This window comes from Bactrocera neohumeralis, chromosome 3, assembly GCF_024586455.1.
Source record: "Bactrocera neohumeralis isolate Rockhampton chromosome 3, APGP_CSIRO_Bneo_wtdbg2-racon-allhic-juicebox.fasta_v2, whole genome shotgun sequence".
NCBI classification, from domain to species: Eukaryota; Metazoa; Arthropoda; class Insecta; order Diptera; family Tephritidae; genus Bactrocera; species Bactrocera neohumeralis.
In genome coordinates, this window is record NC_065920.1 from 66187630 (window position 1) to 66213965 (window position 26336).

At 34.4% G+C, this 26336-nt stretch overlaps 1 pseudogene; it reads left to right on the forward strand.

Moving 5' to 3' along the window:
* Positions 1–6817: 6817 nt before the first annotated feature.
* LOC126753743 (uncharacterized) overlaps positions 6818–26336 on the forward strand; it is a 35210-nt pseudogene continuing 15691 nt past the window's right edge.

A 26336-nucleotide genomic window follows, 5' to 3' on the forward strand; every position in this document is an offset into this window, starting at 1 on the left:
CGACCACACAATGGCTCTCGAATTCACCAGATGCGAATCCAATGGATTATTCTCTCTGAGCGATTTCGGAGAGCAAGGTCCGAATTAAAAAATACACCAGTCTCGAGATGCTGAATAAAGCCATTGTCCGTGAGTGGGCCAAAATACCGGCAAGTCTCATTCGGGCAGCTTGCGATTCGTTTTTTGACCGTCTCAAGGTCAAGGTCTATAGTTAAGGAAAAAGGTGGTCATATCGAGCAAAAGGGAATTGGTCCTGAATTTGTGATTATTTTCACACATTTTGTACTTTAAAATAAATAAAAATAATTTTCCAAGCCGAATTTATGGCTTTTTTAATTGGTTACACTTCGAGTGGTAGACCCTGAAGAGTTGCCGATAGAAAAATTGTACAATGTACGTGGTACCGCCCACTTTTTGGTCCCATACCTCAGGATCAGATCCACCGCATTCGCCAAAATTTAGTGCGTGACATTCTTTTCGTATTCCTATGTCACGTTATTAAAATGTACGAAATCAGACAATAACCACTTCTAGCACAATTTTAAATTCAACTTATTTCGTTCAGTTTCCAGTACACAAATCAAGAAGCAATTAATATAAGGAATAAAACTTTGCACGAATAATGGTTTTAGTATGTGCCACGTTATGATCAAAAATTGTTCAAATCCAACAAAAATTGTTCAGGACCCTAGGTACCGATTATGTGGACCTCAGTACCTATAGTTGACTTTTGTTAGAAAATATCGGTCAGTGTCTGACATTTATAATTGAAATTCAGGAATAGTACTTTTCGAACAGTGGCATGTCTGTATGTCAAAAATGGGGTGGAAAAGATCAATACTTCCCTTAGTCCCCATATATCTAATGTAAAGATAATCGAACTTCCGGATGACTTTGTACCGCATATATCGGCCAATATGTGAGTTATCTCAAGGAAAATCAACTAGCGTGTTTTACTCAAAACAGTGTATATTTGTGTCTAAAAGAGATAAACATGAGCTGATGCTTGACTTAGCCCCCATACAACTAATATCCGAATTTTTGAACATCTAGCTAACTTCATAGTACTCTATCTGATAGTTTTTAAGTAAATGACATGTTAATATATGCGGCATTGGGAAAAATGGATAAAATCTAGTCGATACTACCCCAACTTCCATATACTACATATAATGGTTTTCGTTTTTCTAACAAACCTTATGTGTCTGTCAGTGTAGGAGTTATGTATAGTATATGAATATATAAAATTGTTTGGTTCTCGATTCTCAGGCTGACGTTTTACACCATAAGTTATTTCTCTGGCTTTGGTTTTTGTACTTTGCAAGAGTATATGTAAGTAAAATGTTCGGTTGCATCCGAACTTAGCCTTTCCTTACCTGTTTGTTACCATTATTAATATATGTATTCGTATATTTGTTGCCTTTTTCCTGCGCCCTTCTTTCGCCTACCAGGCATGCTACATTGAAAGCCGGTAACGTGAGGTTAATGCTTTATGGGGTATTAAACTCAGCAAGACTTCCACAACGCGCCGGTGTTCAGTCAGTCGAAGCAGGCCGCGCTTGTGGTAACTTTTGCCGACCAACACTCACTGATTCCTGCTTCCGCTTCGATGGAAGCCGTCCTTCGAACCGCAGCAACATGACTGACTTACTGACTGACAGCAAAAGACAAAAATCAATTATTTAAAAGTCAGCAACAACAACAACTGTAACAGTTTATACAACATTCAAAAACAACAAAGGGTACCATTAAAGCGCTATAAACGTAAGGGTAATGACGCAATAAAATCGTAAATAACAACAAGAAAGATCCGCTGAGCTGCTATGCCGGTGTATGTGTTCTTGTAGTACGGTGAAGTCCGAAATATTGGAGGTTGATAGAGCAGATTTTAATTTTTTCAATTTTTAATTGATTACTCTACTTTTTATACTCATTTGCATATCGTACACTTTGTTCGCTTTTTAGATGACAATTTTCATTCAGAATGCATCGGTGGCGAAACGCCTGAACGCTAGTCAAGCTTCCGATGACACATGGAACACCGCCTACGATTTGGAGAATGAACCTGAAGTGAGTGAAAAATATTATAATGTCATAAATATGAAATGTGTACAAATATGTAGATATTGTCTGATTCTACATATAGTAGCATAGTAGCGTGGCAAAAAAAAGTGGTTCAGCGGACAAACCCCTTAACCTAACCTATATATGCTTGCACTTTGACACGACTAGTTTGTGTTCAAATTTTAATCCCTGGGATGAATATGACATTTCAGCACACATTTTTTCAATTTTCGTTGACAATGGATAGCTACAGAGTCTTTATGCCGATTTCAAACTTTAATATTTGTACTATCTTTTTTCTTGTATAAATCACTGTGAGAACACTCATGAGGTTATTGTATATGCTATTGAATATTAGGTTACGTTAAAAGGTCGATCCAAAAATGATTTCAACTTGGACTTAAATAAAATACTTAAAATTCTGATCGAAAATATTCACAAAAGGCAATTGAACTCAGTTCCGACTATTTCGCCTTCATCGAAGATATGACTACAATGATGTTTCAATCTCAGGCTTGTAAAATCTTAACGATAGTGGAGAAAATGGCTCTACACAACTTTGTCAGTTGTGGTAAACACTATAACTTAATTCGAGATCCCAACTTATGACAGACCATAAATAATTCCGCACCCGTTTTCGAAAAAAGTCTTTTTAGTATATTTTCATTTTTTTTTTTAACTTTTGAGGGCGTATTGTTCTTTCCTATCATCCAACAATGTCATAACACAGCAATCAATCTCTCACCCAATAAATTATTTATTTTAATTTAATTTATTGATTAAAATTTGAGGTTGATCGTACAACTCTCGGCGCGCATTCAAGACTACTCTTGTACGCTGTCGATATTCAGAAATTTCGATATAGATTATTTTCATACAGGGTAAATGCCAGGTCTGATGATTATGTCATTTCAAAGTTAATACAAAAAATATTAAATTTCGCATTTACGAAAATAAATTATAAAATTTTTAACGAAAAACCACTTTCGGCATCAAGTGAAATTTGAAGTGTTTTAGTAATTTGAGGAACGCAAATCGTTGAACTTTAGGAACGAAAATGATTAATAGCGTGTTATTTACAATTTTTTCGAGCCGTATTATTTATGTTATATAATACCAATATTTGTTTTGGGATTGCGCAGACTTTGTTTACTTTTACATTATTTACGTATATTTATTTGATATTTTGGCTGTATTGCTCTTCCATTGTCAATAAAAAAGCTACACAATTTTCGAAAAGTAATGGCTTCCCGCAATTGTACTACAACAAATAAACAATTTTATTGACACTGAATCTCAATTATGTGGTAACTCGCTATGAGACTTTTGTTGACTAAAGTTACGAGCGTTGAAATGTCTTTATTGTCAGTGATAACGAAATTTTTATTTTCAGTTTTTTCAGTATATTTTTATTGTTATTGTTTGCCAGTTTGTTCTACATTTACTTCTTTCTTTTTTATATCTGATTCCTATACTCTTGTATATGCCTTGTAAATTAACTCACACTCCACTAAACTTGTAAGGGTGACTATTCCAGACGAACCAGCAGACAAAAAGGAGGCTAGTAGGGCTCATAAAATACATACTTTTCTAATATTTCGTATTGTTGAAAAGGAATAGCAGTTAGTGTGAGTTCGTAGGCAAAGAAATAAATCATGAGCAACCGCAAAAGCACAAACTAATCGAAAAAAGCTTTGTCTGGCACTCAACATTAAGTTACATATAATACAATATATGTTGTGTAGGTAACGACACCTCTATACATACGTGTTCACTACAACAAATTGAATCTGTATGTGTGATTTTGTACTTTTCGTTGTGTCCTTTTATGCAGCCTTTCATAGAATTTCGTGTGTACTGCCACATATTTATTCGCACTTCATGTTGACAACCAAACGCCAAATGTAAATAACAGTATTGTTATAAGGTTGGTACGCAGCTTTCAAGTAATTGCTCAAGAAAAAAAATACATTATTTCTCAAGTAATTTTGACAGCTGGTTACGCATTGTGAATGATCTAAGTACATTAGAAGAGCAAGAGAGAATAAGCAAAGAAAACAAACTTTGAGCGTAATATGTATGTGTGTATGTGTATGGTAACATAAATATTTTCATTGAGATTTAAGAAATGTTGTTGATGATTGGTAGGTTTTATACAACATTTCAAAATGGAATATACTTCATGTCTGATTTCTACTAATTTAGGATGAATTTGACGATTACTTCGAATTTCCTTTAAGAAGCAATTGTTGATTTGATGTTTCTTCGCAAAACCAGGTTTGTCATATTCACATTTTACTGAAAAAAAGTATCACAAATTAGTACTAGATTTCTTGAGAGCTGCGTACTAGCACAAGTAAATTTATCGCAGGAAAGTTTCTTGACCGTTTCTTAAGCGTTTTTTTATATGAAGTTTTTACGTTTTTTGAGAGCTGCGTACTAAGCTGTAAGAGGAAAACTTTTGAATTTTCAACAGAGTAAAAAGCCCTTAAATGTATGTAATGTCTAATTAGCTATGGGTTTAGTTACAAAAATGTGTCAACTTTCAGCTATTTTTAGTAGAAAAGAGTTTATTAGCTTAGCTAGCAATTATATTCTTATATGAAATATTATGATAAGTTATACTTTACTAGGTTACGCTGTGTTATTTCATGCGACGCTTCAGTTATTTTCACCTACAGCTATATATACCTACCGATAATTCTTCGACGTATAAGTAATACCCACCATATGTAATACACTTATGCTCCCGATTTTTGCCTCGAAAGACTTTTCATAAGCACGTTTTGTATCTCTTTGATCGACTGAAAACATATTGAGGAATAAGAAAAAGTCACACGGGAACAAATCTGATGAATACGGTGGCTGATTGATGGTTCTCATTGCATTTTTGGCTTTAAATTCGGTCAGAATCGATGAGTTGTTGCATTATCATCGTATAAAATCACGAATTGTTTTTCCACAACTCCGGCCGTTTTTAACGGATACGCCTCAATACGGTCGAATAGAACTCCTTATTGACCGCCTATCCCTCCAGAACAAATTCATGATGCGCCAAGTCCCGAATATTGAAAAAAAAAACAATGAGCATCACCTTGATTGGTTTCGGCACGTTTTTCCCTCCATTTCGTTTATTGTTGACTTGTTTCCATGTCAAACTCATAAACCCAAGTCTAAGCGACAATTATAATGCTCTCCATGAATGTGGGAGCGGAATTCGCTCTATCAAGCATGTCAAAAGAGTCCTGTTTACGGTACTCTTTTGGAAAAAAATTCAGTTTTATCCAGACGAGTTGAACAAGAGCGCGTTTCATACCCAAAATATTCACTAAAATCATTCGAATGGATTCGCGAGAGATGTCGAGTACTCTTGTCATCTCTCTAACACCTATCTGTCGATTTTCAAGCACTATGTCTTTCACTTTTTTAATATTTTCAACAGTTGAAGAGGTCGAAGGTCGTCCGGAACTCGTAGGCTTATGTTTTTATAAAATTTAATCACCATAAGCATTTTCTTTCATTTGCAACAAGAAATTTGTTTAGAAATACCTACAAACTTTGAGACAATTTCTTTGTTCGATATTTTTATTCATTGCAAATATCGCAACGCACTACTGAGGTGTACCGCCTCAAGCAGCTGCTCTAAACAAGCTGGCTGACAGATCGCGCTCATATTTGGCATAATAGTTAAGGACAGTCGTACCAACTTAGCAAAGTACATTTTTTGGAAATAATTTTTATTATTTTTTTATTTTTCATTTCATTTTTATTATTTTGTTTATACATTTTTTTCAAATTTCATTATTTTACAACATTCCATTTCGTTTTTCTACTTAGTTCTTCATTCAGTTTGATTATTTCTATTATTCATTTCTTGCACCTTTCTTTACCACCTCCTCTAGCAGTGTTATCGTACTAAAATATGTTTACAAATTATTACCTCAATTTATTGTAATAAACGTCAATATGTCATGTGGCCCTTTGCATGCTGGCATCCGACACAAAGCAGCTTAACTCAAGTGTCTGCGGTATACTTTTTCTATCACTCATTTCATTGCTTGCTGTTTTCGCCACCTGCTGTTACAAAAACATACTTTGCGGAGATTACAAAAAAAGTTAAAAAGTTCGGCATGTGTATGTTCAATTATGAATTTGTCGAAAAAAAAACAGGAAACAAATCAAAGAAGAAGGCAAAAGAATATGATTCTAAGAAGAATCTATATGTCTGTTAGTATAAATATGTAAATTTCGGCACCAGCTGCACGTGTCGAGGTAACTAAAAGAAAACGTGGTTTGGTGAAGGTCGACGAAATGTCCTCAGAATGGCACGTGCTCACAAATGGGCAATCAGGGAAGCTCTAGCTGGCGGCAGAAAGGAAAGACAAATGACTCTCGATTTACCATAAATTGAAAAGTTGCGAATATTAAATAAAAATATCGCCTTACACGCATCTCAGTGTATGTAACGGTATCTTGCGTTTATAACGGTTTATTCAACTACGTTTTGCTTATGTGAATAAAACAATGTATTAGTTCTTATTTGCCTCTTTACTCCGTTCGAAAAAATTAAATATTTAATTGGCTTTTCTTATGGTCCCGATAATTTGCCATGGATTTAAAATTTGTATAAGATTTTTTCGTGAAATTTAATTATCATAGTAATTAAATTAAAAAATTATTTTTCTCCCTTAAGCGCGTCGGAATTGTTTCAAAAATCGGTTCGACCAGTCGACCATCGACTCGACAGTTGTGGAGTCTGTAGCGAAGACCGCAGCTCATGTTTGCTGCCACTTTACACTTGGGAGACGGCGCCTACAAGAAAATGTTCGGTGACATGTGGCGGAAGTAAGTGTAGATAACCCAATAAAAACAACAATATACTTTTAATAAACCGTTGCTTCACATTCATATGAAGCCCTAGAACATATAATAGCTTGAAACAACGTCATTCGGTCGGACAATAAAGTAAATAAACAGACAAACAAATTTAAACATGTCACAATATTGGGACTATATACTAGTTCTGGATCTAAGAGGAGATTATAAATTAGCACGACACCACTCTAGCAGATGCTTGTAACAAAAATGTTGACAAATGGACCACTCGCTGCTTGCCGGATTTGTTGGAATATGGAGTTTCATCTATTTTATCAACCTTGTGTTGTGTACAAAGCTAACTCCTGAAAGCTGCGCATTACCCTACAACGCGTTTTGACGTCTCGAATACACTCCAACTCCTGACACACTCAATGCGCTCGCTAGAAGTTGGCACCACACACATTGACTTGTGCCAATTCAGTCCTCGCGTGGTGTCGCTCAGTTTCAAAAGCACCTTTAGCCTCTTGGCTATTCCCACAACAAATGTATGGATTGCCCGCCTGCCAAGCATCGCTGAATCGATGAGTTCGAATGCAAATTTCGCATGTCAAATTTATTTCGTTTTTTTTCAAGTAAAATTTTTTTTTGTCAAAAACCACTTTTTTAATTTTTAAAAAATTGTAGAACTTAATACGTTTTTTTTAAAGATATGTTATTAACAAATATGAATCTCTTTGAATTTTTTGCTTGCGATAGAAATTGCGACCTGCATCCTGCCCGCCGTCCGACAAATGCAAATGCGAGATGCATCGGACAATTGCTTTCCAAAGCAAGAATATCAAAGATTTCGTATCGAAAAAATTTACAGATGATGTTTTTGTATATAACTATAAACCGCGTGAATTTCGCTTTAATAAATTATTTCTTTCCCTCCAAAAAAAATTCTGAAAAAAATCGAATTTTTGAAGCCTCTAAAGCAGGCTGCCTCTCTAACAAATCACTGTTATATTTCTAGTACGCGTTCATCCTACTTTTATTTTGTTACTAGCTTCGTATCTTTTCATAAAATGATTTGTTGAGTATTTAGTAGACGCATACTACGCTCTTGGCAAGATTAAAGCTCAATGTGGTGTATCGGAGAATGGATATTCAAATAATGCAATTGCAACTTATCACGTAATTTTGTTTTGACTGTACTCCATATTTGCGCTGTAATTGAGTGGAAGTGACTGAATTGGTAATTCGTGTTTTGAATATGTTTATACTTACTTTATGCCTTCAATTGTTTTCAAAATGTAAAGCAGGATATTTACATAAACGTATGTATGTAGGTTCGTCAAGAGTTTCAGTGATGACAGTAAAAAAGTTATTTGCTATTATCTCTGAAAAAATGCAACAGTAACTCAGAAGGAGCAAATAATTCTGAACACAATGAATTTTTTTTAGATCTAATAATATTTTCAAAAAGTTAAATGCCCTTTAGCAACTTTGCTTCTAATTTTGGCCTTATTTTTTACACATCGTTGTATGTTCTCTTCACTTGGTTTGAAGTTGCTTTTCAAATGTGAATCTGGCAAAAAACAAAGCTTATACGGGTGTACCACACATTTTATATTGGGTAGTCGAAAAAGTCTTTTCGTATTTTGTCAATAGCTGTCGTTGCAGTCGTATATCTCCAGTGCTACCAATCATATTGTGCCATACCGCATAGTAAAATTCGCTATATTTTGAAATTTTTGTATAAAGAAGGGAAGAATGCCACGCAAGCCACTAATTAAATTTGTGAAGCTTATGGAGGCGACGCTGTATCAGTTCATGCAGTAAAACAATGTTTCGCTCGCTTCCGTTCTGGAAATTTCGGTTTACAGTGATGGAATAATGTCTCTGACAGAAAAATCGCAAAAAGTGATCAACCGAAATGGTATATATTTGCTTATTTACTTATAAGTATAAATATAAAAAAATTGAAGTTTTATTAGAAATACGAATAGACTTTTTCCAATACCTAAGTAATTCAAAGGTATCATAAATGGACTTTTCAAGTCGTACAAATTTGCATTAGGGAGTAATTAAAAGTACTTACCGGCTAGGTCACACAAGGTGAACTTCTCCTATGTACACATATTTCTAGCATACAACTATTTGCAAGCGTATGTAAAAATGTAGACAAAAGCCATTAACTGGGAATACCGACAACCTGTCGCAAACATTGACGACACTTTGTCATTTATTTATTTGTTATTTTCAACTGTAATACGAGCAACAACTGCTAGTCGATTGTAAGTTCTCTGTAATTGATTTCACCATGAAGAAAATCAATCATTTCACCTGTCAAACGCAATACACATTACTTATACGCCACGTGCAACGTCAATACAATAGCATGCTATGGTCACATAAAATTCTACAGAAGAGGTTTAAAGAGACTTACGCACGAATATTTAATGAAAGTCAATTTGTGGTGGTTAAACGAAGAAAGACCGGGTGTTAAAGAGCTATAAAGTGGCACGCAACCGGATGTTAAAGGACTATAAAGTGGCACGCAACCAGCGTAGGAACCTGAAGGATATAAATACCTGTAAACAAAAACTTAACTGAAAGTTGAACTAGCTAAGGAATGTTGAAACAGTTATTGAATGTGTGTATATTCATTGTGTGCATTGCCTATTTCAAGGCGTTTGTCATATTTCTTGCGCACTGCTTGTTACATTCTTCATGCGGCATGACTTTGTCAGCTATTGAAAATTTGCGTGAAGATGTTTTATGAATACATATAAAGCAATCCACAAGGGGATGCTACATACTTATATAAAAGCACAAAACATGATTTGTTTTTATAAGAATGTGTTTTTAAATATGTGCATGCGTACTTCCAATCAATTCTCACTTACACTTTGTCAGTACCCTCCATTTACATCTAAATATATGTATGAGATATATACGCCTGTCAAGAAAGTATAGGGTATTTATAAATAAAACGAAAATTGTTCAATCACCATCCAATGTGCCAACGCTTCTTCCAATCGTCAAAACATTTTTATAGGCAGTTTCCAGGATGGCCTTCAGCTCTCGCGTCGAATTTATTTTGATGTCTTCAATTGAGTCGAAGTGTGCTCCCCGAAGTGGATATTTCAATGTGGATAATAAGAAGTCACAGGGGGCCATATCAGGTGAATACGGTGCTTGTTCAACGATATTTGTTTGTTTGGTAAAAATTTAACACAAACACTTTAAAAAATGTTGTAAAATTCGACAAACACTATTGAGGTCAACTGACATAAAACAGCTGCTGTAAACACACTGGTTGATTCTTCCATATAAGTGGGAGATGAAGAATTCCCGATACTTTCTTAACAGGGTGTATATTTATCCTTAGAATTACCCTGTAAGCAACAGAAATCGTTTCGATTTTTATCCACCTTCGTGTTTTATACCTTTCTTGCTTTTTCATGCAAATTGTCAATTCTCTTCGCGCATTCTCAACTTTTTTGGATACCGTCAATAGCAATTTCACCTTTCTGCTTGCCGAAAGATGTTATAGAGAGCGCTGAAATCACGCTAATAGGATAGAAAATTTATTTGTTTCCTTCTAGGTTTACACACCGGATTCCTCTCTTTTCAGCAAGCTAGGGCCTATTTGGCTTTATTCCTCTATTTCGGTTTTTACTATCTCTAAGTAATCTCTTGGAGATGCGGTTGAGTATAAAAAGTGTCTGAATGTCTGATTTGGTGATTATTGCCAGTTGAAAATGTTTATTTTTGTTGCTGTAATTTTTGTTTACTTTTTAAATTTTGTACACTGATAAATGGCGTTGTAATTTGTTATTCGAATTTTCTGCTTTGAGTTGCTTAATGTTCGTAAAGTCATTTGAAGGCCAACAGAGCTGAATTGCATTCAGGAAAGTGAAAACCAAATATAATTTGGATTTCTCAGTATTTGATGAATTTTAGAAATAGTCCGACTACCTTCATATGCATTTATCTAAGTTTTAAGATGTACTATAATATATGAGTAGTATGACTCATTGGGCAAAATTGACAGGAGTGGGAAATTTTGTCTATACAAATTGTCGGACAAGACGATGGCAGCGATAAACGTTAACAGACCTTTCTCAATTTCATGAAAACTATTTGCGTATATCTGTCATTATTTTCGGATTTCCAACTACTCTCGTAACTTTCGAGGTATTTTCTAATTTTGCTCAGAACTTGACACCCAGTTACCTCTACTTCAATGAAATTATTTCCGTAGATATAATGAATTTATTTAAAAAGAACCCGGAAACTGTAGCTTAATTCCTTAATTACTGTGCTAAATATGAGCGCGATGTGTCAACCAGTTTATTTACAACAGCTGCTTAAGTCGATACACTTCAGTAGTACCTTGCGATTTTTACAATGGATAAAAATATTGAACAAACTTTTTGTCTAAAATTTTGTATTTCTAACCAAAAATTGGAAAAGGCTTACGGTGATTCAAAAACAGAAGACTAAGAGTGGTATGAAGCCTTCGAAAACGGTGGAGAGATCGTTGAAGACATGTCTCGTTTTAGACAACTTTCAACCCCTCCAACTGATAAAAATATTTAATAAATTCTGGGTTATGGTGCTTGCAAATCGTCAGGCCAGTATTGAAGAGATTGCAACACAGGCCGACATTACTCGCGAGTCGCGAGATAAAGATGCATTTTTTTCCCCCAAAAAAGTACCATAAACAGGTTTCGTTAGACTTGCTTGATAGTGCGAATTCCAACCCCACATTCGTGAAGAGCATTAACACTGCCGACGAGACATGGGTTTATGGGTTTGACATGCTCACAAGTTAGTAATCAATGGAGGGAAAAAACGAGCCGAAACCAAAAAAACCACGGCAAAGCGTGACTATAAGAGTTACCTACTAAGTTATCAAATAAAGCGAACTAATGTTGCTTGTACTTTCGTATTGTAAAATGTATTAAATTAAACTTTACTTATATTTTTTATTCTAGTTCTCCAAACACTCGTCTTAAGCAGCAAGGTACTCGAGAAAGCAATCGACGTTCGAAGAATGATCAGGCACAGAGTGTGGACGGCAAAATCATGGAGAACGAGGTGAGTCAACAAATATTACTGAGTCTTTCTTACCATATCCTACCATTCAAATTTCAATATGACGTCAGTCCATATTGTTCGATGTGTACAGAGTCAATAGAAGACTCTGAACACGTGTTTTTCCATTGTCCTCGTTTTCTAGACATAAGGGAAAAGTTAGAAACAGCACTAGGTGGTAGTTCAACCATGGAAAGTTTGACTGCACTTATGTGTCAGTCCTCGGAGAAGTGGTAAGCTGTTCGCGAAGCGGCAATTTTCATCACCACAATACTAGGACAGCTACAGCAGAATAGGCATCAGTCCGTCCGTGCTATAGAGAAGACGTGAAATGTCTTGTCACTCCCATAAAGTAATACCGTATTTGTTGGTTCCGTGGGAGAATCTTGAGTTGGGAGTAGGTCAGATTTAGCGAATTAAAGTCCCGCACTCAGCACTATAAAAAAATGGTATAAATGTAGAAACACCAAAATTGGAAGCGTAACAGCAAATAATTTCAGATTAGAACGGAAAAACCAACGGATGCAGGTCATTCCGAGCTAGACAAGTTAGTGGCCAATGTAGTTCTAATGCAAAGAAGTGTTTGTATTTACAAAAACACATCTGAGATGCACTTCTGTAGTGTTCTTCAACTTAAAGCTAAATTAAGTTTAAAATCTCATCTTTCTAACACCATATGATGTGACACAATATGATTGATAGCACACGAGATATACGACTGCAACGACATCTATTGACAAAACACGAAAGTACTTTTCGACCACCCAATATTAGATTTACGGACATTTATTGTGGACAACAATGTTTATAAACTTCTCCTCTTCGTTTGCGTCTTTCCCACGTCAAAGTTGCGAAGAATGCCGCCACCTTGCTATTTCAGAGTCAAAGCACTGACATGGTTGAATGCTGGATTGCTTTTTTAACATAATATTGCTAATCCATTATTCGACTTATGTGTACAAGCAAGGTAGCGGGCATTCTTATCATGTGAACGACGAGCGCAAGCGAGGTCTCGTGCAATCCCGTTTGCAATGACAACAAGCTTTGCAAGTATTTAATGTTGCCCGCGTTCAAAAGTGAAATTGTAAATATTAGTCTATTTCGGTTTGCATTATTTTTGTCGTCGTTTTGATTCTGATTTTTCTTCTGTCGCTTTTGGGCTGTTATTTCCCTCATTTATTATTAGTTTTCTGTCCTCATTTCAAAGGCATGCAATTTTTCATGGCACTTAGTACCAATATTTACCATAAAACAAATTCTTATTTTCATCACCAAAAAACATTTTTAATTTTTTAATTAATTTGTAGCTTTCTTTCAGAGTCGTTTGCCATTTTTAGTTGCTTCAGAATACGAAAGACTCAAGCAAATATTCGTTTTACAAATTTCCACTCACACTAATTGGGTATTTTGTTTTTGTTCTTATCTCTTCTGCTCTTTTGACATATTGCTTTCAACACCGCATTATCGCTTAACCATCGCAATTAGTGCAAGAAGTCAGCGATGATAGCGGTGGCGCGCAGATGCGCCACTAATGGTGGCAGTCGTGCCAACATTCTAATGGCGATGCCAAATTTTCAGGCACTGCTCAGCAACTTGCAGGAGAGTTCATCAAACGAGAAGAGATCATAGTAGAACATAGAAAATATGGCAGTATTAAAACAACGAAAAAAAACCACCAATTGTCGGTGAAACTGTCAAGTAGGCGGTCGTGCAAGTTATCAGTGAGAGGGTCATTAATGTCTTCAGTAAAGTAGTCAGTTAAATCTAGCAAATGCGCCAGCTTTGAGCTCTGTCATTATTTTTGCTATATCAACTGGCTGACTAACATTTGCTTGGGCGTTTTCTTTCCCTTTCTCACTTTTAACATTTCTCTTTTTATTTTGGTTTCTGCCTCACAGTTTAACCGGCATCTTAAAAATATAAGGGTAAACACGGAACAAACCGAATTTCAGCGACATTTAGTGCTTTGTTGTTGTTTACCTAATTTTTCCGGTCACTCCTTTCCTAGTTACTACTTCCCGTAAATTTACTTTGTTGTTGCAAATATTTGTTTGTTGTTCAGTTAATTGTCTTTTGTGTGTTTGTTAGTTGGTTGGCTCGTTCTTTCGTTTGTTTAATTTTTTCGCTTAACATCAAATATACTCGCTCATTCGTTTTTTGTTATTGTTGTTTTGTATCTTACTGAATTGCATTTTGAACAGGTTGCGCCATCATTGTGCCTTTCATCGTTGTTGTTGTCATTATTTTCGCACAGATTGTTTCGTGAGGTATTTGCCTTCTTTCAAACTCAATTTAGTTTTATGATGCTTTTGTTACTTTTGTTTTAACAGCTTGTCATTTCATTACTTTTGGCAGGCAATAATTGCTTTTTTTCTGTGTGTTTCTTTAGCTTTGCGTCCAAGTTCTGTACATATTCTTTCTTTTTGCATTGGTTCATTCTACCATTATGTACTTTTTCACTGCTAAAAAACACTTTTGCTGAGAATTTTAAAGAATTTTTTTTGGTTCAGAATCTTAAAATTCTGTGACCCATTTGTTTTCAACCTTTTTGGAAAATTTTACAAGATTTCATAATTGATTGAATACATTCTAATATAACATATGTATATGAAAAAGTATAAATAAGCATATTTCTTAGCTGTTGGAGTTTCGAAAAACAAGTGTTGTTTTTTTGTTACCAAAGTTGATAGTTACTAACTTTGTTCTTGGATTTCATTGTATTATTCTGAGTAGTAACTAGAGGTATTTCTTAAGAAAGACACAACTTTTATTTTTTCTCAGTTACCATTTCTAACTCAGAATATATCAAATGTGCAGTACTAACCTCTATCTTAATTACATTAGCCTAAAGGTATTACATATATCTTTAAATATTAAAATTACGTGTCACGTTGTTTGTCCGCGATGAACTCCTAAACTACTTAACCGATCTTAGTAAAATTTAACACACTGTATCCAGTTCGAACCAGCTTAGAATATAGGATAGTCAAACCAATTCATAAATAATAAAAAAAGTTATAAAATATAAATGGACGCTCTATTAAGCGGACATCTCAATTAACCATGCACATTGGCTGGTCCCACAATTTGTTGTTGTCAATTAAGTACAATCTATTAAGCGGACAACTCTATTAGCTGAACAGGAAGGCTGCTAACCAGACATTGACAAAGCAGCCTTAAATTCGTTATTTTTATACCCTGAACAGCGTATATTAAGTTTGTCACGAAGAACACCCAGAAGGAAGCGTAGAAGACCTTATAAAGTATATATCAATGATCAGTATGTTGAGTCGATTTAGCTATGTCCGTCTGTCTGTATATATACGAACTAGTCTCTCAGTTTTTAAGACATCGTTTTGAAATTTTGCAAACATCATTTTCTCTTCAAGAATCTGCTCATTTGTCGGAATTGATGATATCGGACTACTATAACATATAGCTGCCATACAAACTGATCGATCGGAATCAAGTTCTTGTATGGAAAACTTTCGCATTTGACGTGGTGTCTTCATGAAATTTGACATGAATTACTGCTTAAGGTAATAATATAATCTCTGAAAAAATTGTTCAGATCGGATTACTATAACATATAGCTGACATACAAACTGAACACATAGTTACTAAAAGAAAGCACCTGTGAAGGGTATAACAGCCTCGGTGTAGCCGAAGTTAAAATTTTTTCTTGTTCTGGATATTTTTAGCATCCATGTATTTTACATCATGCAAGTCAAGCCAATATGCCCAGACCAGATTGCATGCTGAAAAAGTGAATTGGCGTCTACTTATACTAAATTTTTAAAACCTCTGTGGGAAATAGCCATAACTTTGAATTATTAGACATATTCTACAACCTAGTTTAAACATTCTGAGGCTGTTTTCTTCTTTTCATTCGGGTTGTTTTTTACGTGGCGGTTCCCAAACCCTGCGCAAAATTCTGGGGAGGAAAGTTCCGTTTTTTCACTTTACCGCGCCTTCAAATGGATCTTTTTGGCTAGCCAGAAGGTACTTGGTCTAGGACCGAAAGTCGTGAGCTGCTTGAGTCATATGTAAAACAATCGTTTCTGGGCACTCACTCCCAAGCGCTCAGAAATTTTTCTCGCTTGCGCGAAATTCTACACATGGCTCCATCTTCTACGCCCATAAAGAAGAAGTTCTAACATTGCCACTCAAAATGATTGAAAACACATACATACATACATGATCTATACCCATAATATACAAATCTGTAAAAAAAAATAATAATACTATAATTGGTCTTATCATTCTCGCTACTTACAGTTATTTATAGCGTGCAAAATTTTCTTGGCATAGAGATTTGAATTCTGTCAGAATATCTGTTACCGTCAAAAATCATGTTTGAAAATAGGCGTTAGAAAACCAATAATGTTGTACGATGCGTATGAGCAATTGAATCTTGTTAAATATTTCCATATGAAACCATCGATTCACACATTTACCATAAATAAAAATAATATCATAATCAACATCCACAACTATAAGCAGTATTACTATTACACTTAGCATAACACAATGCACAACTATGAATGTTTTCGACTCTAAATAACTTAGCTTATAGCAATAAAGTGAAATAAGAGTTGGTTTTATGATTATGATATGATAAAACAGATTAATTCAGAAACGTATTCTAATGTATTTTAATATAATTATTTATGCATTTGAATTCTCCTCTTCTCGCCCTGAAATGCATTTTTATTTAATTTTTACCACACTATTAACTAGAAAGGAGTCATACGTATTTCTTATGAGGAATAATTAATTAAATTAATATTCTGGTCACTTAAGTCGCACAGTGCTTTATGAAAGGAAGCAGTTCATTTCACACTCACTCACTTCCACATATCAGACAAACAATTATTTGCTTTGCATATAACCACTGAACGCAATCGCTATTTTCCACATTGAAATGGAAATGAAATTGAAAATATGAAAAATGCGCAAATAAAAACAAAAGTAAAACTTGTAAACGAGTAAATCTAGGCAGAATAATCGAAAATGTAAAGAATAATACTTGCGCGCCATTTAACAGATAAAAGCACAGCCTCAGGCGCATGCTGCCTTCCAAACAACCGCTGCTACAGCAATGTCAACTATGTAATTGCTAGGTTAGTTGGAAGTGTGCGTGTGGGGTAAGGGGCATTGTCGGGCGCACAACTGGCAGGCAGAATTGCATGGCGCAGTAATAAAACCAAGTCTACTAACAGTAGCAAAATTTTTCGTGCGCGAATGTACAGAATGCAAATGCAAATTTTCATAGATGGTATGTAATAAAAAATCTGTAAAAATTCCATCCAGCCTTACTTAAAAAGCCGAATATCTAGAGAAGTATTCATGATAGCGATTCTTGTCATTTTCGAGATGTATACAAAAAAATGCGAATTTTTGTGGAAAAGTCAGGTTTAGAGCACCGTACTACATCGCCGGTGTGAGTTTCGACTTTGTCGCAATGGGCACTTTTGTAGAGTGTTCAATTCCGAGGAATATGTGTCTAAAGTCAAAGCGATGCCATAAAATGCCTATGACATATAGAAATTTAAAGACAAAAAATCACGATTGTCGTGTATTTTCTATGGAAAATGTTTACATGCCTTGGTCCAGTTCTTAATATTAATATTAAGGGCTCAAATTTGCAGGGAATTTTTTTTAGGGTATTTTCAAGGAAATTTCATGATGGGATTTATGTATATACAATTGTGTATTGTTAGGGCAATACCCACAATATTCTTGGGTACAACTATAACTATACAACACCCCTAGACAGCTGATATGATTTACAAATACAACATGTACGCTCTTATAAAACTTCTTTCATAGGTAAATTCACTTGTTTTTTCTATAAATTTATATGTAGTACGAGTATAAATACGTTTATAGTAAGAAATACTCAAGGACAAACATACGCACACGTATATAAACATCCACGCAAACGAATATATCTACATGAAAGTTTGTCGGTTTAAACTGGTCTTTTCATTTCTGAATGCAAACACTACAAGTGAATTTTGAAAAATCACTCATACGACATGGTGTCCCCCACGATATTCTATCTTGGTTATGTATACGTCGCGTATTACATTTTTTCTGCATTGAAATCGCGGTCATATGCTGTCAGGTGCTCTGTGGCTTATATTAGCTAAACCAGCGGCAGTTAAAAATCCACATTTTCGGACCTAACTGCGCGCAGAGCAGAAAACAGCTCGAAGCAACTCGAATTTTCTTGCATGATGTGTTGCAGGAATAAATTTATATGCATTTGGGTGTATATTTGGCTCAAATTGTGATAGGTCATGCAGCTTGAATTTGCATTTTTATCATTAATTTGAGTGTTAATTTTAATTTTTATACGTAAAATGACAGCATCTAAGCGGGAAATAGGAATGTTTTGCTTTATATTAACCTGAAAACAGTTTTAATAATATTCATATGAAAAATATAAATTTTTCACTTACAAAATATGTACAAATACTTATTTGGGTAGGAATTATAGCTGATTTCCGGCAGCACCAAAAAAGGACGTTTTGCGTTGACAGGGATTTTTTTTTTGAAATTAAAACTCCTCACAGCTTTCGTTAAAGTAATGCTAAATCTAGTAATTAATCAAAGGAATAAGCAAAACCAAATTTTTTGACAAAAAGGCGGCTTCTCAAAAACAATTGTTTCAATATTTAGTCAAAAAATTGCACTCACTAGTAAAATAATCTAGACTATTTCATTCTCAATGACTATTACATTATCACTATCAAAACAGGAATTTTATTGCTATGTATCCTCATATTACCTACTACATATATTTCATGTATCCAATGTTGATGATAATAGCAGCTGCTATTTTTATTGTTTGTCTGCTATTTAGTTAATGTCTGGTCGCAATAATCCGCTAGTATCTCGCAAACGCATCCAATCGCACAACCAAAAAACTTTAATACAATGATACCGTTGCAATGCAATTTCAAATAACTTTTTTGTGTGTTTTGTTTACATTCATGAGCCAACGAAATGTGCGCTTGTGGAACTCATTAGAAAACCTAGTACAGCCGCCGTTGCGCACCATTTGACTGCGTTACAAAGCAGTTAACAACTAAATTTAGTGCCTTTTGCCGCAAAAGCAATGTTATTGTCCACTCTAATTGCAGTGTTGCGGCGATGTAGCGTGGGATGTTTTGTATGAGTGTTTTTATATGTTTTTCTGTATGTGAATGTGAGCGAGTCCACGAAAAGTAACAGAGGAACAAGGATAATATGACTCTGTGAGGCCTGCAAACCAGCATAATTGTTGTTGCACATATGCAATTCTGGGAGTATGTGTGTGTTTTTGTACTGCACATGCCTATTTGTTGTTGTCGTGCTACATTTTTGCTTTCTTTCTTGGTTTGGTAATATCAAATTGTTCGCGGCTGGATTACAAGGCCACGGTGCCACCACCACACTGACTTAGAGATTGATGTGTGTGTATTCACATTTTCTGTTTAAAATTATATTGTGAGTATGTGTTATATACTAACATATACATAAATATATGGAGATATTTTTAATTTTAATCTTTGTTTCCGTAAAAAGCTTCACTAGACAAAATTTTCATGTCTAAATTGCGTATAGAATGTGGCATTATTTAATTTAAGAATTTGGAAATTCTATGACTTAAAAATTTTAGCATTTTTTCCTCAAAATGCACTTTAGATGTACACTAATTTGATACCCCTTACAATGTATGAATATAGAAATTTAAAATAAAATTTTCATAGATTAACATTCCTCAAATTAATTTTCTGCTATGCTATGCAAAAACTTTTCATTAATTTTTCTAACTGATTGTAACTTATGTATTCATAGAAATCATTCAGCTTATAAACTCCTAAACTCTGAAAGAACAAATATCAAAAATCCCTGTCAACTGAATTCTTTAAATTCTAATATTGTATTACGATTTTCTTCGAAGTCTGGTTTGGCAATTTTTTATCTTGTATATAGATATAAAACTCAAACTATACACAGCCATATTATTGAATTATAAAATTTGATCAACTCAATTGCATTCCAAGTGAAAATAGAATAAATAAAATATTTACACCTATACTTGGAACTTCTGCTTGAATAGCTTTTAAGTAAAAAGCCAAACACGCATGTTCCTTTAAATATTTAAACATTACAATTTGTAGATATATACATATGTATAAGTATTTGTATTTACTGCATACATAGTACTTTTCGCAAGGAAACTTTTCTTCCGTTCTTCCATTTCCCTTTAAGCCAAGTTTCCGCGAAAAAGTTGAGAAAAGAAAACGATTTCATTGGTTTTTGAAAGTTTTATCTAAACTGCAATTGAAAGGTTCAGGTGCAGAAAGTTCAAACCAATCGTAAAAGAGTGCACTAGGGGATTGCGTACGAATTTTGCCAGGAGCGGCGCATGGATGCACTGACATAAACTATGCCGGCAGAAGCAAGTGAATTAACTGAAATAAATTAAACACAATATATAGTATTATTGTGATATATATATATATATATATATATATATTTATGTTATATACATAAATTTGAATATAATTTAAGAAATATTTATAACGACAAATTCTACTCATATCTTGCTGACTATTTTCGCATCAACAACTAAGCTCACATTGCGTATACGTAACCCACTATTCATGCTTTCGTAAATATTTTGCCTGCTTATATGGTATTTGTCTTTATACATATGTTTGAGTGAGTATATACATATGTACATAAAAAGCTAATTTCCGCACATATAGAATTTTTAATGTTTTGTGGCTTTTTGTTGCTTCGTCACACTTTGCCACTTCGAACTCAATTTCATAATTGCATAGCAATAACGATTAATTTTTGTTCAAGTATTTTGACATCATTTACATTTTTACAGCAGTACAAAGCGTTGTGCAATGAATAGTACGAAAACATATTGGTATGTTATTTATATATATAATACATATTTATTGTGCAAGCAATGTTGGATTTTTTGTAACAATCTGAACCTGGTTAAAAAACATATAAATTTTGATAAAATTAAATCGAAAGTTCAAGAGAGATATTGGTGTACATATAACATCAAAGCTCGATTTGCAGTTTGAAAAAAAGATAAGCTTACCCGCACACCAACTTACACTAAAATCGTAATGAATTGAAATCATATTTAATTGAAATTCACTTCAGAAATTGGGTTAATAAATTTAATGCCGTTCTGTGAATATACTTGTACAAAATAAGTGCTAATATATTTTGGTTTTTTTCAGAAAAAAAGTTAGTGAGCATGCAAATAAAAAAATAACAAGTGAAAAAAGGCGAAGCAATGAAAAACCATTTATATTTTATGTGTAGGGTATATAATGGATTTTTCAATAGCGACTCTACAAAAGTAGATCAATAGGGCTAACAAACGAAGCCTTATTTCTTCATGCTCTTTCGACATTTCTCTTCAGTAATGTTTGCCATTTCATCATGGAAAGATATCCGATCCAAAGAAGAGTCAAATAGTTAAAATTTACAACCGAATTTCGGAGTCAGTGGCCTCAACCTTAAGAGTTCCGCGTCTAATTTATGGTCATCATAATCGCCTTCTCAGATCAATAATTGTACGTCTAGTGGAAAAATTGAAAACCGTAGACACAATACAAAATGTTTCCGTGCCAGTGAGACAAGGAGGTGTCCGTAGAGTCGAGAATATTGCTGCCGCTAGCAAATCAATTGGGGAAGACCCAAATCAGTCTCTCGCACCGCCCCGGTCGTGCGATTTGCGGCCTTTAGGCTATTTCTTGTGGGGTTATGTTAAGTCTGTGGTGTGTGGCCAACAAGCCAGCGATTTATGCTTGCAATGCAAAGAATTATTTTGTACATAATAGAATCCAATGTACTTTAACAGGAATAAAGAATTTCAGTGATATCCCAAACCATGTTTGTTTTATTTAAAAACACTTAGCGCTCTTTTCGCTCTGAGTTCTCCGAAATTGCATATAAATATTAAGTTCAAATGATGCTGGCAGCCAGCGGTGGCATGCTGCTATATACATATAACCGTAGCCGACAAACAAAGAAATATATATATATATATATAATAGAGCGCCAAGCGGTTTTTACTGCTTTTACTTACAATGGCTGTAGATGTTTACTATATATTCCTCATATATATATTCAAAAATATGAATACAAATAAGTCTTAAGTTACCACTGAGGGACTGGTTGAATGCAGGATACAAGTGCAACGCGAAATTTATGACAGACATGCGGTAAGCCTTTAGACGCTGACAATTTTTCCTTACCACCTTCTATCTTACGTACTTGTTCTTCTTACCAATATAATTCTATATGCTAATTAAATTAAGTTAATTTTTTGTTAGCAAATTATGAATACAAACGTTCATTTAGCTTCAACTTAGCTTAGTACAGCTTTAAAAATCTTGATAAGGCAGCAAAGTTTGCATTCTGAACTTTAAATGTTCCTCAGTTCAGAATGCAATCATATGTGCACTCTCCTATTCTCAGTTCTCTTCTTCTTTGTTGTCTGCCTGGAGCGTCATTGTTCCACTTTTTCGACGAAAAAAACTAAAATATATGTAGATGTGCTTCGCTTGACTCTCAAATGAATTACACTTCGTTATTAATTGATGTTTTACAATGTTTTTCGCATCATTTTTATAATAAACTATTGATATATTATACAAAAGCTTTCACTAATTTTTGTTTTCACAATAAAAGCCGCTGAATTGCCAGAAGTCACAAATCGGCTGTTTTCGAGTCGTAACAGAGATCTAAGACACATCACCAGTAATAACACGTTTTGTGGCAGCATTATAAATATGTAAATTATATATTGTGGTAACATCATAAATCTGTAAATTATGTATCTTATTATAAATAAAGGAGTGTGGCAGCACGATCTGCGGCCATGTTGAAGATAAAGAAGAACGAGTGCAGATCATTTAAAAAGAGCGTCCAACATAATAAAATTGTTTAAAATATCAGAAGTGGTTGTATTGCGCCCAAAATGTCATCAAACGAGGATTCGCTTAGTTTATACACAGTTGAACAATTAAAATCATGGTTGCGTTCGCTCAAACATAAAACAACAGGTAGTAAAGCCGAACTAATTGTTCGCCTACAAAAAATTCCTGAGGAGCTTCGTGGAAATTTTCGAAACTCCATGGTTGACGTTGACGCTGACGTTGACTGTACGCAAGCCATCATTGCGGAAAAAGAACAAGCTGATGAAATCAACGAAGGAGCGAGCAGTATAAACATCACCGAGGAGTGTGGTGAATTTAGCAATGGGATTGTACCACAATATGACGCAAGTAATCAAACGAGTGTTGAAAAGAAACAAAAAGAGTGTGATGCAAACGAGTGGCGACTTTTAAAAATCGAATTAGAATTGTTGAAGCGTGAGTGTGAACTAAAGAAGATGGAAAATGAACTTCTAATGAGAGAAAAAGAACAGTTGAGAAATAGTGATAATCAAACAAAAAACATTTCCAATAAGCAAAAGTTCGCAGATGTTAAAGAACTTATATCTGAATTTTCTGGTAGTGGTGAATGCCTTAAGCTATGGCAAGCACAACTAAAAAATATCCAGAGTGTTTACCAACTTGATGATAACAACCTAAGAGCATTAATTGCAAATAAATTAAAAGGCAATGCGCTAAAGTGGTTACATTCTCGAGATGACTTGATTTTAATGCCAATCGACAAGTTCTTAAAGGAAATGAGCTCGCTGTTTGAAGAAAAAACAAGCAATTTGATGCTAAAGAAAAAGTTTGAAATCAGGCAGTGGTTGACTACCGAATCGTTTCGAGAATATTTCCAAGAAAAACTAATTCTGGCAAATAGAATTCTAATTGGTGAAGATGAACTTGTAGAATATCTAATTGATGGTATTCCGGATAACACTTTACGTTCGCAAGCTAAAATGCAACGATTTCATGACAAATATGAATTGTTAGAAGCGTTTAGAAATATTCAATTGCCACGATATATATCAAAGAAAATGACAGCAGACAATCAACATGAGCAGTCGAATAATGGACAACAAACAACAAGAGTCGTGAGATGCTACAATTGCAACTCCGTTGGCCATTTAGCAAGTGTATGCCGAAAACCCAAACGAGAGCTTGGTGCTTGTCATGTATGCGCTGAAGTTGGCCATTTAGCAGCAAATTGTCCACAAAGGAAGAGCCGCCCTGTACAACATGTCACAGAATTGATGGAAGGCGATGAATATGTAAGGTTTTTAAATTATGTATTTATTAATTCTAAATTTACTTATAAAACTTTATTGATAGGATCATTAATTGATACGGGAAGCCCCATTAGCTTTGTTCGCCAACAGTTCGTACCAGATGTAGTAATAAACAGAAAGAACAATGTATTTTTAAAATATAGTGGTATAAACAAAAGTCCATTATCTATTGTCGGAAATGTAAACAGTTTTATTTTTTTCAAAAATAAAAGAATTGAATTAACGATGTTAGTTGTAACAAATGAAACAATGACTCATCCAATTATTTTAGGAAGAGACTTTTTAAGTAAATCTAATTTAAAATTAGAATGTAAAGAAATAGATTCGAATTTCAAAGTCGAAAATAACACATATGATGAAGAGTGTCAAAGATTAATGAAAATTGAATTTGATAACACTAAATTTTCTGTGAATTACAATGAAGTATTGAAAACTGAAGCAAAAACTCCTAATGTTTATATAAAAAATGATAATGTAAGTGTCTATGCAAAACAAAAATTTCTGCAAATATTTCAAGATTATTATATGTGCTGTAAGCGCCCCGATACGCCAAAAATTAGATGTGAGATGAAACTGTTGTTGAGTACAGAAAAACCTTTTAATTGTCCTCCAAGAAGACTGTCATACAGTGAAAAACAACAAGTTAGGGTTGTTTTAGATGACTTAATGCAAACCAAGATAATTAGGCCGAGTAAGTCAGAATATTCTTCCCCCATTGTTTTAGTAAAAAAAAAACAGGTGATATAAGGTTATGTGTGGATTTTCGTAGTTTGAATAAGATAACATTGAAAGATAACTATCCCTTGCCTCTTATTGATGATCTGTTAGATAGACTAGCAAATAAATGCATTTTTTCGTTATTGGATTTAAAGAGTGCGTTTTATCACGTAGATATGGTTGAAGATTCGATTAAATACACTTCTTTTGTAACACCGATGGGGCAGTACGAGTTTTTGAAAATGCCTTTCGGTCTGAAAAATGCACCTTCAACATTCCAGCGGTTTGTTAGCCATGTTTTCGATGATCTGATTCGAGCAGAGAAAATTGCTATTTATTTAGACGATATCATGATAGCTACAAGTAATGAAGAAGAACATTTAGACATTTTGCAGGAAGTTTTTAATAAGTTAGTACAAAACAAATTGGAATTGAGGTTAGATAAATGCCGATTTATGGAGTCAGAAATACGCTATTTAGGATATAACATTTCGAGTAAAGGTATTCTACCGGATGAAAAGAATGTAGAAGCTATAGTGAATTTTCCTATACCCAGTAACACAAAAGCTGTACACAGTTTTTTGGGCTTATGCTCATACTTTAGAAGATTCGTTAAAGATTTTTCGCGAGAAGCTCAGCCTCTGTACAAACTAATAAAAAAGAATGTTAAATTTACATTTGGGGAAGACGAGTTACAGTGTTTTGAGAAACTTAAAAATAAATTAATTGGGTCTCCTATCTTAGCGATTTACGACCCAAGAGATGATACAGAGCTGCATTGCGATGCCAGCTCTCGGGGATTTGGTGCAATATTATTACAAAAAAAAGAGTGACGACAAATTTCACCCAGTCTTTTATTTTTCGAAACGTAGCAGCGAGCCCGAATCTAAATACCACAGCTTTGAGCTGGAAACACTTGCAATTATTTATGCACTTCGGAGATTTCGGGTATATCTTCAAGGATTGAAATTTAAGATAGTCACTGATTGCAATTCACTCATGCTAACTTTAAATAAGAAGGAAGTAAATCCAAGAATAGCCAGGTGGGCACTCGAATTGCAAAATTTTCAATATGTTCTCGAACACCGTAATGGAAATAGAATGCTCCATGTGGACGCACTTAGTCGCACTTCAAATATCTTAGTTCTTGAAGAAAATACGTTTGAGCAAAATCTGTCAATTTGCCAAAATCGAGATAGGAAAATTATTGAAATCCGGGGGGAATTGGAAAACAAGGAAAATGGTGTTTTTGAAATGCGGAATGGCTTAGTTTATAGAAAAAACGGACAAAATATACTATTTTATATACCAAATGAGATGGAAGAACATTTATTGAGAAAGTATCACGATGAAATGGGTCATATGGGAAGTGATAAAGTTTTCAGTGCTA